Source organism: Odontesthes bonariensis, chromosome 15 (genome assembly GCF_027942865.1).
Source record: "Odontesthes bonariensis isolate fOdoBon6 chromosome 15, fOdoBon6.hap1, whole genome shotgun sequence".
Lineage (NCBI taxonomy): Eukaryota > Metazoa > Chordata > Actinopteri > Atheriniformes > Atherinopsidae > Odontesthes > Odontesthes bonariensis.
The window spans coordinates 36,445,710-36,463,314 of record NC_134520.1 but is presented as its reverse complement, the minus strand read 5'-3'; positions in this window follow the sequence as shown (position 1 = coordinate 36,463,314).

The following is a 17,605-nucleotide window of genomic DNA, read 5'->3' as shown; positions in this document are numbered from 1 at the left end:
AACAGAGATCCAATCAAAATTCAGGCTGAAATTGTGTCTGTGATCAGATTGAAGCTTTTCAGGAATGAGTCCATGTAACGCATTGGCAGGCTGGAGGTGTGAAAGCCAAACAGCAGGTCGTTCAGACTGACAGTAAGCGGAGCAGCAGCATCCCCCCACAGCTCTAAAACAACTGTGATTGGTGTGGAGGGGGAAGTCTGTGGCAGGTGTACAAACAGATTCACCCCAGAGGCCAGAGGGGACAGACAGCGCCTTTGTTTGCCTCGCCGCCTGCTGTGGGAACAAAGGTGGAGGGCCACTGTATCTGCAGGAAGTCCACGGCTTACACTAAACCAAATGAAACGTGTCAGAGCGAGCCGAGCTGACATCCTGCGAGGAGAGGGATCCCAGTACCGCTGGGGTGGAAACGGAGGATTTACGACCAGCGGAGGGGAAGAGGAGGAGTGGGTGGCGTAAACATGGGGCATGGAGATCTGTGGTGTCACTGCCAGCAGGTGCAGAGCCAGAGCTGCTGAGCTGTGGGTGTTAGCCACGAGCACAAGCTGCAACCCAGCTCATAACAGGTAAACACCGGGGTAAACAGTGTAAACACTGAGGGAAACATGAGGTAAACACTGAGGTAAACATGTAAACAATGAGGGGAATAATGAGGTAAACACTGAGGTAAACACTGAGGTAAACACTGAGGTAAACACTGAGGTAAACATGTAAACACAGAGGTAAACAATGAGGGGAACACTGAGGTAAACACTGAGGTAAACACTGAGGGAAACATGAGGTAAACACTGAGGTAAACACTGAGGTAAACACAGAGGGAAACACCGTAACCACTGAGGTAAACACTGAGGTAAACACCGAGGGAAACACTGTAACCACTGAGGTAAACACTGAGGTAAACACTGAGGTAAACACCGTAACCACTGAGGTAAACATGTAAACAGTGAGGTACACATTGAGGTAAACACTGTACACACTGAGGTAAACATGAGGTAAACACTGAGGTAAACATGAGGTAAACATGAGGTAAACACTGAGGTAAACACTGAGGTAAACACCGTAACCACTGAGGTAAACATGTAAACATGAGGTAAAGACCGTAAACACTGTACACACTGAGGTAAACACTGAGGTAAACACTGAGGTAAACACCGTAACCACTGAGGTAAACACTGAGGTAAACACCGTAACCACTGAGGTAAACACCGTAAACACTGTACACACTGAGGTAAACATGTAAACAGTGAGGTAAAAACTGAGGTAAACACCGTAACCACTGAGGTAAACATGTAAACAGTGAGGTAAAAACTGAGGTAAACACCGTAACCACTGAGGTAAACACTGAGGTAAACACCGTAACCACTGAGGTAAACACCGTAAACACTGTACACACTGAGGTAAACACCGTAAACACTGTACACACTGAGGTAAACATGTAAACAGTGAGGTACACACTGAGGTAAACACTGTACACACTGAGGTAAACATGAGGTAAACACTGAGGTAAACATGAGGTAAACATGAGGTAAACACTGAGGTAAACACTGTAAACACCGAGGTAAACACCGAGGTAAACACCGAGGTAAACACCGAGGTAAACACCGAGGTAAACACTGAGGTAAACACTGTAAACACCGAGGTAAACACTGAAGTAAACACTGAGGTAAACACTATAAACACCGAGGTAAACAATGAGGTAAACACTGAGGTAAACACAGAGGTAAACACCGAGGTAAACACTGAGGTAAACATGAGGTAAACACTGAGGTAAACACCGAGGTAAACACTGAGGTAACCACCGTAAACACTGAGGTAAACACTGAGGTAAACACTGAGGTAAACACCGAGGTAAACACCGAAGTAAACACCGAGGTAAACACCGAGGTAACCACCGTAAACACTGTACACAATGAGGTAAACATGAGGTAAACACTGAGGTAAACATGTAAACACTGAGGTAAACACTGAGGTAAACACTGAGGTAAACAATGAGGTAAACAATGAGGTAAACAATGAGGTAAACACTGAGGTAAACATGTAAACACCGAGGTAAACACTGAGGTAAACACTGAGGTAAACACCGAGGTAAACACTGAGGTAAACACCGAGGTAAACACTGAGGTAAACACTGACGTAAACACTGAGGTAACTTACTTACTTACTTAGGCCTTTAAATTCCCATAGGAACATAGGCCATTGGCGAAACTCCTCCATCCTCTCCTGTCTTGGGCCCTCCGCTCCATTCCTTCCCAAGGCTTGAGGATTTTTTAATATTCGTCAATGTTTCTGTAGCTGAATGTTTTTTTATGGTGTGAGGTAGCTGGCCTCACGCCCAACCCCCAGTTTCGGGGGGGGTTTGGAGTTGGCTTGTTAGTCCTCTTTCTTCACCTTTTGTCTTCCAGGCAATGGATTACACCTCTTACCACGTGAGGCCAGACAGGCGTGGGGTCATGTACAAGCTGTCTCGGCACGTCAAGCCCAACCAACTCCTGCTACTGTGTATTGAAAGCTGCACTAGGCACCTGCACTAGTCCAGCTATCTCTACCAGCAGCGCGAGACAGAAAAAACACTGAGGTAAACACTGAGGTAAACACTGAGGTAAACACCGAGGTAAACACCGAGGTAAACACCGAGGTAAACACTGAGGTAAACACTGAGGTAAACACTGAGGTAACCAGCGTAAACACTGAGGTAAACACCGAGGTAAACACTGAGGTAAACACTGAGGTAAACACCGAGGTAACCAGCGTAAACACTGAGGTAAACACTGAGGTAAACACTATACACACTGAGGTAAACACTGAGGTAAACACTATACACACTGAGGTAAACACTGAGGTAAACACTGAGGTAAACACCGAGGTAAACACTGAGGTAAACACTGAGGTAAACACCGAGGTAACCAGCGTAAACACTGAGGTAAACACCGAGGTAAACACTGAGGTAAACACTGAGGTAAACACCGAGGTAACCAGCGTAAACACTGAGGTAAACACTGAGGTAAACACTATACACACTGAGGTAAACACTGAGGTAAACACTATACACACTGAGGTAAACACTGAGGTAAACACTGAGGGAAACACCGAGGTAAACACCGAGGTAAACACCGAGGTAAACACTGAGGTAAACACTGAGGTAAACACTGAGGTAAACACCGAGGTAAACACCGAGGTAAACACTGAGGTAAACACCGAGGTAACCAGCGTAAACACTGAGGTAAACACTGAGGTAAACACTGAGGTAAACACTGAGGTAAACACTGAGGTAAACACTATACACACTGAGGTAAACACCGAGGTAAACACTGAGGTAAACACTGAGGTAAACACCGAGGTAAACACTGAGGTAAACACCGAGGTAAACACTGAGGTAAACACTGAGGTAAACACTGCGGTAAACACTGAGGTAAACACTGATGTAAACACATTTATGACGCGTCCTGAGCCAAAGCTACGCTGAAGATTAATAAAGTTCTCAAGGCGAAGCGCTTTCAAATTTTCTGATAATAATACTTGTATTAAATTAATTCTTTCTGCAGATTTGACGCTGGAGCTCTCTGAAGTGGAAAAAAACCTGGTGGTGTGCTAGGCTGAGTTAGCCGCTGCAGGGCTAATAGCTAAGCTAACTCGTTAGCTGATTACCAGCAGACGAACATCTGACGCACTTAGCACGTGAAAGGAGAAGATGTACAGAGATGGCTAATAAGCTAAGCTAATAAGCTAAGCTAACAGACCTCGAATGGACCGAAAGAGGAACAAAACACTGGATTCCAAGATGGCTGCCTGAACAAAGCATGAATCTGTCACAATGTGCAAAAAGAACCTGAATGTAGGAAGTTAATGATCTTTAGGGACGCTCGGTGGGGTCAAACAGGAAGTGATGCAATATGCCTAACAGCATGTTACCGAGGACGGTTTACTGTGAGATTCAATAGGAAGTAAAGCCACGTCTTAGCTTGAATAGATCTCTGAATTTGAACTACAAACATCTTTACACACATAAACTACGCTTTAAAAAATGGAATTTGTTACTAAATAAAATAAAATAAAATAAAATCCTGATTTTAGAACCTCAGAATCAGCGTTAAAGCAGCTTAAAGACGGCGTCTGAGCTCCATGTAAACCAGGATAATAAGTCCAGCTGTAACACATGCACACTGACCAACATCCGGCCCAAATATTGTTGGTTTCTGGAAACATGCAGACGGTAGTAAGAGCATAAGCAGGTTAAAGGAGCAATCTGCTGTTTTCAGCCTCCTTTGCGTGTTCAAGCAAAGAATCCGCTTTAGCTTCTTATTGGGCCAAAACTTTGATTGGATTTGCTTCTTCTGGACTTCTCTTTGAGCCTCCACTCTGTTACCTTTTTTTAAAACTTTTTTCCAGGCTGTGATGTTAAACTGGCTTTAGATCTGGTGGGAAATACAGCAGCTGAAGTTGGGAATGATATTTTCACATCACTGCAGACTGATCTCAGTCCCATACTCACACAGAATATGTTCCAAATCGAGCTCTGAGATCATCAGGTGCTACTTTATTAAATGTTCCTAAAATTAAATATAAAAAGACGGGTGAAGCCGCTTTCTGTTTTTATGCACCAAAAATCTGGAACTCTCTACCAGTGTATATTCGTCAGTCAACAGATATTACAAACTTTAAAAAGCAGCTAAAAACACATCTATACACCCTCGCCTTCTACTAGTTTTATAAATTCTATCATTGTTATTGCTACTATTTATATATTACATTTATTGTTTCTCTATTTTGTTGGTAAATTAATTTTTCTATTTTTAGTACTTTATCTTTAATTTATATCTATTTCCCCCGAGTAACATGTTCTATTGTGCTCTATTTTGTTATTATTGTAGTTATTTTACTTTATTTACTTTGTATATTGATCTTATTTGTAAAGCACTTTGAACTACATTTTGTGTATGAAAGGTGCTATATAAATAAATAATATTTATTATTATTATATTCTCCTCTGCATTATTATTATTATTATTATTATTATTATTATATTCTACTCTGCATTATTATATTATTATTACATTATTATTACTATTATTATTATTATTATTATTATTATTATTATAATATTCTCCTCAGCTGGAGTTTTATACCTGACACAAAAGGTCTGTTTTTTTTATCTTTGGAGCCCGTTGACAGTGAGAGTTTTGCTCGCCAAAGGCTCCTTGTATCATGAATAATGAGGTGAGAGAGTCTAAAGCCCAAAAACATGACTCAGGCTTTCCTGAAAAGGCGGTTATCTTGCATCAGTGAGGCTGCTGCTGCTTTATCTTGGCCTTCGGCTGTCACAGTGATGCTCACATGCTCAGCTTCACATTCAGTTCACCGTCTGTTTGGCAGGCTGCGTTAACTCTTTGTTGGGCTGGAAGCTGCACAGTTTGGTCAGGAGGAAAGGACTTAAAACGCTCCAAACAAGCCCAATCAGAGGATTCTTTCACATCTAGGTGGCTGGTTTTCTGCTCATAAAGTAACAGGCTGAGGACTGAGGCATCAGACTCCTCTCACAACCTTTAGCCACCTGTCAGAGGCTGTTAGAGGCGCCACATGATGCTTTCTGAGGAACCTCCGTACAGATCATGCAGGAAAGGCAAGGCAATTTTATTTATAGAGCACATTTATAGAGCAAGGCAATTCAAAGTGCTTCACAGCTACATAAAGTCACAAAAAGGCAATAAAATTATTAAAAAATAAAATAAAAATAATAATAATAATAATAAAAATTAAAAAAAATTAAAAAACCCATTAAAAATAATCATTAATTAATTTAAAAGTGAAGAGTGCAGATAAAATACTTTCAGGTGTCATATGCACAGCTAAACAGAACTGTTAAGTGGCTCATTTCTGCAGGCGTCTGTGCAACCATCACAACCCAGAGAGGAACTGTTGCTCAAATATCTGCCTGAAAATGAAGCCGATCGGTTTAAAAATGTGTCGTTGTGTTTGTGCATGAACGATGCACTTCCTGCTGTTCCACTCTGCAGTGAGTCCAGCACGCCTCAAACAGCTGTGGGGGCGTTCTCACCGACACACTGACCAGTGCATCAAACAAAATAACCAAAAAGAACCCGTTTGATGTTCCCTCAACACATGAGCCTCCTTCTAGTGCTTTAACCCTTTCTGCAGAGGCCTAAATCACATCAAATCATATTTATTTGTAGCACATTTCATGTACAAACAGTTCAAAGTGCTTCACATAAAATAAAAGCATTGCAGCAGGGAGTGGAAGAAGCATTAAAATACATAAATAAATAAATGAATAAAAAAAAATTATAATAATAAAAATAATGAAAAAATAAAATAAAATGAAAAATAAATAAATAAATAAATAAATAAATAAATAAATAAAATAAAATAAAATAAAATAAAATAAAATAAAATAAAATAAAAAATAAAATACATAAAAGAATATAAAGAGAAACAAATATAATAATTAAAATGATTAAAAACCAGCAACAGTCCAGATAAGTTAAAAGATATCGTGCAGATTTCATGCATAGACACATGAGAACAGAAATGTTTTTAACCTGGATTTAAAAATGTCTCCATTTGGTGAAAGTTTAATCTCCACTGGTAGATTGTTCCACTTGTTTGCAGCATAACAGCTAAATGCTGCTTCTCCATGTTTAGTTGAGACATGTTTATCTACAAATGTTTGTCTCATTTTCTTAAAAGATGTTCAAGTGTCTCAGGATCTTGTTTATTGGTGGGTCTTTGTCCGGTTCCCTCAGAGTAGGCTGGTGCCTCGGAGGCGTTGGACGCAGCAGAATGTGGTGAACATTTCATCCTCTCCACTGAGTCGCTGCCTCAGCCTTCAGTCCACAACAGGAGTCCCTCCCATGCACGTAAAGCTTAGCTTAGCTTAGCTTAGCACTTAGCTCAGCTCCTGGGTGCATGAACCCGTCCTGAGTGGCCTCACAGCTGCTTCCAAAACGCAGGAAGCATCGAAGCTGCAGCTGCAGGCTGAACCTTTAGTGTCATTTATGGGTGAAATATTTCATTCTGTAGCTGCAGCAGCAGGACGTAGATGATGTGGAACCAGAAGCTGTTGCTGCTCACTGCGTCCACTCGTTCATGTCTGAGAGTTTATGTTTATCTGAGAGTTTATGAACTCCAGGGGTCAGAGGTCAGATCTTATTGGAAACTCCTGGTAAAGAATACAGTCACACCAAAGTGAACCCCAGTGAGTAACTTTGACTATTTTTCTCTGGACTCCGGCAGACTTTTTACTCTTTTTACGATATAATACTGATGAATGAATCTATTTCTCTGCAGAGGGAGATGACCTTTGTTCTGAGTCGGTTTTATGGAAGCATGAGGAGTGATCAGAAGACAGTTCAGAGAAACTGAACTGTTAGTTTGTAATGCAGAGTAGAGTCGGAGGGAAAGCCAGACCAACAGTTTTACAGCTTTAAACACGGCTGTTCTTCATGCTTTCTTCAGTAAACTATCACATAACAACTACTTCTTTCTCTCCTGGAAATAGTTTCTCCTCCTGCACCGAATGGAGAGCTCAGATATACAATCAATACAAATAATTAGGCATCGATTGCCTGAGCTTCTTATTGGACAGGCTACACACAGCAAACAGAGTCCAACAGGATTCCACTTCAGACTCAGGCCTGGTTTCCATGGACCTGTGCGTTCCCAGGTGAATTCATACCGAGACATTTCTGTTTAACATCTGGCGCGTTGGTAAACCTAACAACTTGTTACTACATCTAGAACCCACCAGTACTACACATTGCTAAATGTATGGATTGGGTGGGTAAGACTTTTACAGGTACTTATGGTTCCGTGATTCTTTTAGTAAAACGCTGAAAAGCGGTTGTTCATATATTTATGGACGCATACAACTCTGGGAATACTAAAGGACTTATAAGCAAGTTACACCACGGTGTTAGATCGATTCTTTCATTGGATGCTCAAGAACAAGCCGGAGTAATCTAAAGTTAAATGAAGTCTTTATTTGTGGTAGCAAATGGAGTATAACAGCGCTGGACCCAGTATGACAGAACTCTCGCAGGAAATCCATCAGACAGAGCCCCGATTTCCGGTAACATTTTGTATTTATATACCTCGTTGTTTCACATAGGTTGGACTCTTTGTCGACCAAATATGATTGGATATGAGTAGGTTCAACATGCTTCATCATATTCTCTGAATAAGCCAAATCTTCCTGCTCAGGAAGGGAAGTCATGTCAGTTAAGGTCATGTCTCGTGTCCATCGTGGAAAAGCACAGCATTTAATAAAGCCAATTTTAACAACGGCATCACCTCACTGAATAAGGACAATACGGACTATGTGAAAAAAAGTTGAACGTGGTGATAACAGAGGACATGTGGCTGAAAGCCTGGGACACACTCATCCTCCACCAACTCCTGGACCTGGAGAGACTTCTGTTGGAAAAGCTTAAATCGTTTCTTTATAACTCCCAAACAGAAGCCCAAACAGACTGGCACACGGCTGGCCTGCTGGAGAGGATGTGGATGTGTGGTCTTCGCTGATCAGGCCCAAGTGGCAAATATCATTTCAAAGGTTCTATGTTTCAGTTCTAACTCTCTATTTTGGAAATATTCCGGATGGATTGAGTAAAGCTGATGATTATCTTCTTAGGGTCTTGCTGGCAGCGAGTAAAAATGCCGTCACAAGATGTTGCCTCCAGAAAAAAGCCCCCACTACAGATACTTTTGTTGATATTGTAAAACAAACTGCACGTCCTGGAATAAATGACCGACTCAATCCGACTCCAGAAAGATCTGAGCGAAAAACCATGGCAGAAATGGACCAATGAGTGAGACCGTTTTAACGTGTTGTGTACGATATTCTGACTTTCAAAAATACTGACCACCCCCGGACCCTGAATGTGTAATTGTTCAATGTTTTGTACTATAAATAAAGATCATAAATAAATAAATAAATAAATAAAACATAATAGACATGGTTTTGTTACCAGGTATGCTTCTGGTGCCTTTACCAAGAACTAAAGCGCTAAAGAAGGCTCCAACGTACAGAGCTATAACACACTGGAATAAGCTCCCGTTACATTTAACCATGATTAACAAGAAAGTTAAAACAAGAGAAGCTGTAATTAGCAAGGAAATCCATTTTTAGTTCGTTGGCCTATTCTGAAACTCCCCAGTGTTTTGTTGTTTTGTTTTTGTTCCCAATTAAGGGTTGAATTCCATTATATCTCAGTTTCGTTTTGTTAGACGTGGTTATGTTTTAATTGTAATGATTGTATTTGATCTAATTTGATTATGTTTGTAGTTTGATGTGTGAATATTTGGACCCCAGGAAGAATAGCCTCCACTGTGGTTTGGACTATTGGATCTGTAATAATTCCGTTGCTTCTGCTCTGAAATGTGTTGAATAAACAACTTAAACAACAATAAGGCTAAAAATCAAACTGATTCCCAAGTAAAAACTTCGTTGTCACACAGTTTGCCAACAGCGCGTTGAAACGATGGGAAGCTGTGAAACGTGAAGCGGCTGTAAAGCCCAACAACGCGGTGCTGAGCCGGAAACCAAAGCGGTGAACCCTAACCATAACCTTCCGGGGAAGTTTCATGGCCAGCAAAGGTGCATAAAAACGGTCAAAATACTTTGAAAAGAGTCAGAAGCTCAGAGTTTTAAGGCTCACAAACTGCAGTGTTGATCACAGTTACAGAACTCTGGCAGCGAATGGATGAGATTAAAACGATTTCCAGTGAATCAATATGACCAAGGATAGATCCAACTGGACCGTTGATTAATAGAATAGAATACAAGTACTTTATTTATCCCAGCTGGGAAATTACTTTGCAGTTGCAGCATACAGACAAGGTTATGAATAAAATGAAATAGAATATAAAATGCTATAAAATGTAAAAATGCCGTAAAATATAAATAAAACTTAAAAGCAGTACTAGCAGAGATTCAGTTTGGAATGTATGTAAATATGTAGATATGTATATGTAAAATATGTACAGCAAATGTGCAACAAATGCAGTTGTGCGAAATTGAAATGACCATAATGACCATAATTAGTGCAGAACAATGATTAACTGTTATTATACAGAGTGATGGCATGCGGCAGGAAAGATTTCCTAAGCAACGTTTAGAAAACATACAAGTAAAAGAAGAAAGAAAAGTAAAAATCTCTTCAACACAACGAGTCTAAGCTGAGAGGCAGCTGGATGTAATCCACTAACAAGATAACAATAGATTGTGCTGGATTAATGAGGGTTAGGGTGACCTAGGGTTAGGGTTGGTAACCCTAGGTAACCGAGTCTAAAACTCTCCTCATTTCCTCAGAATATTTGTTCTTCCACCAACAACCAGGAGAAAGTGGAGGTTCCGTTGCCGTAAATGAAGGATTTATCCGACAGGTAAAAAGTTGTGAGTTCAGAGGAAGTTAAAACAGAAGCGACTCGATGCCCAGTCCTGTGTGAGCCGACAACAGAACCAGGAAAAGTAACCCAACAAGGAGCCGGCCGGACTTCAGCCCTTCAGCCCCGGGTCAGCGCAGGACAGCTGAGCTGCTCACAGAGCTAATCCTGGTGATCTCGTTAGCTCGGCTCAGTTTAATGGACGTTTAATAGCCTTTGTTCTCCATGAAGTCATGAATGTGACACTGAGACGTCCAGGAGCAGGTCGAGCTTCAGAGGGTATTTACATCCAATGGGAGTCCAAGTGTCTCCATTCTCAGTCTGATTGAGACATTCTGGAGAACAGCGTCTTCTTAGTCACCGAGTTTAAAGTTAAATTCACTGAAACTTTGGGACGTTTTGGTTAAAAAAGGGCTCAATAAATAGCTCTTTCCTGTACAATTACTTCAATCTATACACCTAGAAACTACCAACCAGGCCAGAAATCTGTTTAACATCTACATGCTCCCACTGGCACAGACTATAAAAAACAACAGAATAAACTACCACAGCTATGCAGATGACACGCAGATATATATTACTATGTCACCAGGAGACCGAGGCCCTGTACAGGCTCTTGGTAAATGCATTGAGGAGATTAATGACTGGATGTGCCACAACTTTCTCCAGCTAAACAAAAACAAAACTGAGGTAATCGTCTTTGGAGCCAAAGAGAAACGATTACAGGTCACCACAGAACTTCAATCTATACACCTAGAAACTACCAACCAGTTTTATGGTCACGTGACCGTACTCGATCTCAGCGGCGGGACGGGTTAGCTTTAGCATTAGCAGTCGTAGCAAACAAAGAAAGAAACAGATGAAAAATGTCAGAACCAACGGTGGGAAATGAAGACGCAGACGAGGCCTCATACTGAAAGCATGTTTACCTTACAAAGAGTGAGAAACAGCAGCTACATTATGTGTCTTCTGTGCCAACCAAAACAAACGCACATTTCAGCAGAAACTCAACATCTAACCTGAGGAAACATGTAGCGCTAAGTTTCCTAAACTCGTTTTTCCCCCCATGGATAGGTGAATGTTTGTTTTTTAGGTTACATATGGGTTACAGATGTTTTAAACATTTCCTAAATCTCTTTTATTTTTTATTGAAGTTCTTGAATTTACCTGGATTATTTTAATTTAAGCTATTTTGTAATAAATTAATTCATTTTAATTTATTTGATCAATTGGATGAACTCTAATCTGCCTAAAGATGATTATTTAGTATTTTTGTCTGTCTGATTGAATGCTTGTGTTAACAAATAAATCAGACGTTACTCAACAGTTACTCAGTACTTGAGTAGTTTTTTCACCTTTTTTACTCTTACTCAAGTAACGGGTCAGCGCAGGACAGCTGAGCTGCTCACAGAGTTAATCCTGGTGATCTCGTTAGCTCGGTTCAGTTTAATGGACGTTTAATAGCCTTTGTTCTCCATGAAGTCATGAATGTGACACTGAGACGTCCGCGAGCAGGTCGAGCTTCAGAGGGTATTTACATCCAATGGGAGTCCAAGTGTCTCCATTCTCAGTCTGATTGAGACATTCTGGAGAACAGCGTTTTTGATCAAGGTCTTTATTGAAGATTTTCACAATATACATAATACAAACAGTATACTGTATCTAGTCTAATCCCCAGTATCCACCCATCCTACCCACCCCACCCGCCAGACCCACCAGAGACACGCAAACGAAAAAGGCCACAAAAAGACAACAACAAAACAAAACAGAACAAAAAACAGACGCAGCACAAAACAAGTGTGTGGGGTTACATTCTCTGCTTCCATTTTTTCCACAAATGTCCGGAAAGGCTGCCAAACTGCATTGAATCTCTGAGCAGATCCTTGGAGAGAGTATCTGATCTTCTCTAGTTTAAGATGCTGCATAATCTCTTTGACCCAATGAGAATGCGTAGGGGGGGCGAGGGTCTATCCACCTGAACAGTAACAGTCTCCTGGCCAACATGTTGCACTTAGAATTACTGAGACGTACACATTGCGGTGCAACACCAAATAGGGCAATAAAGGGGGAAGGATCCAACGGCTCTTCTAGCACTTTAGAGAAAGTCTTGAAAATAGATTGCCAGAAATTATATAGTCTTGGACATGTCCAGAACATATGTAATAGACTTGCAGGAGCTTGCTTGCATCTATCGCATGTGGGGTCCAACTCTGCTCTAATTCTAGACAACCTGACCTTCAGACACGAGTTTAAAGTTAAATTCATTGTCTGAGCTGAAACCATTCTGGACAGAAATGTTCAATTCCCTATCTGTGAGTTCAGAGGAAGTTAAAACAGAAGCGACTCGATGCCCAGTCCTGTATGAGCCGACAACAGAACCAGGGAAAGTAACCCAACAAGGAGCCGTCCGGACTTCAGCCCTTCAGCCCCGGGTCAGCACAGGACAGCTGAGCTGCTCACAGAGCTAATCCTGGTGATCTCGTTAGCTCGGCTCAGTTTAATGGACGTTTAATAGCCTTTGTTCTCCATGAAGTCATGAATTTGACACTGAGACGTCCAGGAGCAGGTCGAGCTTCAGAGGCAGGCGCGTAACTCCAGCAGGTTCAGCCGGTTCAGCCGCACCGGGGCCCGTGGCCGTTGCAGGGCCCGTTCATTCTCCACTGAGCTGTCATTCGGTGGAATTTCAGCGCAACGAAATTCGGCACGCCCCTAATTCACGATGCAGGATTTATTCTACGCTCACCCGTCATCCGCTGAGCTTTCAGTCAGTGGCACTTCAGTACCCTGGCCAGCGACGGTCACCTTGTCCGTCGTAAGCAAATCTTCAGCTTCTCCGCACGTCCCGCGGACCCCGTGCAGCACTTCATGATCTGTCAGCCGCTCGGACGGCTCTCTTCGCGAGAACCGGACGATCACGAGAAGCCGGCTGCCTCCGGGCCGTTCTCTATGAGAACGAAGATGTAGCAGAGGCCTACATGTTTATTCAAATTTCAGATCGTGAACCGGTGAAATAAAATGAAATGGTCACCATTGTTTGTTGTCATTATCTTTCTTAAAAGTGCGCGAAAAAGTGTTGTTTCTATGGAGATTACAAAGAATTCTGGGTATCTATGCTGCTGATCTCGGTAACTGGTCTTTGGTGGATGCATCCCCATTATCGTTGCGAGCGAAACAATGCCCTTTAAACACAAAAGCGGCTCCCAGGAGTGACAGGAGCGCAGGGAGGAACAGGACAGGGTGGCAAAACTGCCAAAACTGGACAAATTCGGGTTTACCACCAAGAGCAGTGAGAAGAACAGAACAACACCTACACCTAGCGGCGACTGTGAAGAACCATGCAACAGGTGTGAGCTCAGGATCAAACATGTTGGATTTTACCTACAACAACATAGAAAGGGTATTCATTGTAGAACGTAGAATCCACCGAGATACATATAATCACACAGATCTGACATGATCGCTGCTAGTAGATAAGCTAAATGTTAGCTATTTGAACGTTAGCATGTTACAGTGTACCGATAGAACTATGAGGCTTCGGGAGGGAGGTTTACTAACGTTCTACGCCGAACTCTAGTTGGTAGTTGTCATCCGTTACACTAGCGCTTGTTAGCCTAGACCTATAGTAAACTGCATGCTCATTCTAAATTTCGATTCGTATAATCTTTGTTGCAGCTCTCAACAGAAAGAACCTGAAACTAGCGATGGAGTCAGTGGCGCAGGTGACCTGTCTGCAGACGAAACTGTTGGCGGTAAACAGGCGTCAGGCAGTGACAGAACAGAACAGGAGCTGGACAGGACAGGAGCGGGGGAAGAACGTTATCCTACAGACAGGGGACACTGTCAAGTACATGTCTTGGACGCTTCTGTTAAAAACTACATTTTAACAATGGGTTCATGTAAACCTAGCGGCCCTTTTCCTAAAAATAGACACAATCGCTCTTTTTCTGATGTGTTTTATCATACCCAAACAAAGGCAGGTGTCAAATTGCCACGGATGTGGCTTTGCTATTCACCAAAATTGGATTGTGCTTACTGTGAACCATGCTGGCTATTTGGAGATCGCCGTTCATCGCATTATAATAACCCATTGGGTGAATGGAGTAAATGATTGGGGCCATTTGTCGCAAAAAATTGAATGTCACGAGTCCTCTCAGCCACATGTAGCAGCCTGTGTTGTGTTTGAGCAATGGAAGCTCCATGGTACCATTGACAAAGATTTGGAGAGGGATGTGCGTAATGCCGCTCTTTTTTGGCGAGGAGTGCTGGAGCGCATAGTCAATGTTACACTTACTCTGGCGTCTTGTAACCTTGCATTCAGGGCTCATCGGGAGGTACTGGGACAGCCCAATAGTGGGAATTTTCTTTCTATACTTGAGCTGCTCGCGGGTTACGACCCTTTACTGAAAGAGCTCATAAGCCGACCACAGGGTTCCATTAAATACCTAAGTCCAGCAATCCAAAACAAGCTCATTCACATACTGTCCTTGAGAGTTCAGCACGCAATCACAGCTGATATTAATGAAGCTCCGTTTTTTTCCATCATAATGGGTAGCACACAGGATATGTCCAAGCACGACCAACTCAGCCAAGTATACAGATATGTAACAATAGTTCGAAATGCGATGGACAAAGCTGTCGATGTAAAAATAATGGAGTCGTTTTTTGGGATTTGTGGAGACCGTCGATACATCCGCAAGTGAGTTGGCAGTTAATGTGCTGGACAGCATCCCGTGCAACGGTCTTGAATTATCAAAATGCCGTGGGCAGGGTTACGACAGAGCCGCAAATATGAGTGGCATTTACTCAGGGGTGCAGGCCAGAATACGGGAGAGTGAGCCGCTTGCGACATATGTTCACTGTGCAGCGCACAATTTGAATTTGGTTTTGAATGATGCAGTGAAAAACATCCCAGAGATTGACCAGTTTTATGGCACCATAGAACACATCTACACATTCTTTGGAACCAGCATTAAAAGATGGAACATGCTCAGTGGCATAAAAACAGCAGATGGCTCAGATCACCCAGATGTGACTCTGAAGCGATTATGCCCCACTCGCTGGTCCTCCAGATTCGATTCCCTCAGTGCTATACGGTACAGGTATGTGGATGTAATGCGGGTGCTGACAAAAATAGCTCTGACAAGCGACAAAAGGGATGAGCGTAACGAAGCCGCTGGGCTTACGAAATTGATGGAAAATTTCATTTAATTTTTTTGCTCGTCGTGCAGACAAAAGTGTTGGAGACTGTCAATGCTGTGTCAAAAACACTTCAAAAGACAGACACAGATTTGCAGACCGCAATTCAGTTACTAGAAAACTCGATACAAGTCCTCTCTGAGTACCGCGGTGCATTTGACGCTCGCAGACGCTCGCATGTAAATGGGGGGTTCAGAGCGCATTTGAAAATGTTAGAGCAAAGCGAGTGAAGCGTCACTTTGACGAACTGTCTGAAGATGAGCGTTTTTCCGACGCAGAGAGTTACTTCAGAGTGCATATATTTAATGGCACTCTGGACATAATAAACGCCCAACTCTCACAAAGATTCAAAAGTATGCGGGAAACGTGTCGTTTGTTTGAAGCTTTGCGTCCTACCACCCTTCAGCTCGCAGGAGATGATGACCTGTTTGCAAAAGCGAAGCGTTTATCTGATTATTATGCCAGGGACATCGCACCAACGTTTCCAAGTCAACTCCTCTCGTTTAGGTCGTGTTTCAAATCAGAGATTGCGCAAAAAACATCCATTTTACAACTGGCCACAATGCTTGTGGTGGATTATGGTACGGTAACATCCACATTCGGTGAAGTGTGCACTGCGCTCATGCTGTTTCTCACACTACCTGTGACTGTGGCAACAGCTGAGCGATCTTTTTCTAAACTAAAACTTATAAAGACATACCTAAGGAGCAGCATGGGGCAGGACAGACTCAGTGGGTTAGCTATACTATCCATTGAAAACAGGAGAGCCAGAGCATTAAATATTGGTGACATCGTTGATGATTTTGCACAACGCAAGGCTCGTAAAATGGCATTCTAGTGATGATTAATGTACAGTGATGGTCGTATGATTTTTTCTTTGTTTCTGCACAGTTGTATGAATAATTTCAGTTTCTGCGCAGGTCATGTTTAGGGCAACCATACTGTAAGAGCTTGCTGTTTCAGCAGAAGGCGAGGTTTCAGCGCTTTGAGCCTATCCATGGCATGCACTAATGTCAATGCTGTATATATTTGATTACCGTATAGGCCTACTAATAACAATGATTTGTAACGTTTTCCCATATTATTGACTCAATATTGTGGAGTATGTTTTTATGTACAACAATATAAACTACTTCTGTGCTATCTTTGATCCTTGAGGATTAGGCACCCTTATGTTAAGTCCTCCCTTAAATGTCACTATGACCACTAAAGGGCCCGTATTCCACATGTCGCACCGGGGCCCGCGGTCAGCTTCTTACGCGACTGTTCAGAGGGTATTTACATCCAATGGGAGTCTAAATGTCTCCATTCTCAGTCTGATTGAGACATTCTGGAGAACAGCGTCTTCTTAGTCACCGAGTTTAAAGTTAAATTCACTGAAACTTTGGGACGTTTTGGTTAAAAAAGGGCTCAATAAATAGCTCTTTCCTGTACAATTACTTCAATCTATACACCTAGAAACTACCAACCAGGCCAGAAATCTGTTTAACATCTACATGCTCCCACTGGCACAGACTATAAAAAACAACAGAATAAACTACCACAGCTATGCAGATGACACGCAGATATATATTACAATGTCACCAGGAGACCGAGGCCCTGTACAGGCTCTTGGTAAATGCATTGAGGAGATCAATGACTGGATGGGCCACAACTTTCTCCAGCTAAACAAAAACAAAACTGAGGTAATCGTCTTTGGAGCCAAAGAGAAACGATTACAGCAGTAGCGAACCGTGAGCACTACGGCTGGGCCTTCACCTCAGCCCTCACTGCTGAAGAAAGACCGCCTTGAAAAAGGCGATGCTATTAAGCTAGCCACAACATTGGTCTCGTCTTCCGCCATTCTGTCTCTCAACCGCTCCACTCTGCACGCTTTTCTTCTTCTTCTTCTTCATGGGTTATTATGGCGGTTGGCAGCTTAACGGAAAATGAGCATTACCGCCACCTGCTGGACTGGGGTATGGATGCAAGAGAGCCTACTCTAATGCTAGACTGGGGTGCACGCTTTTCGGAC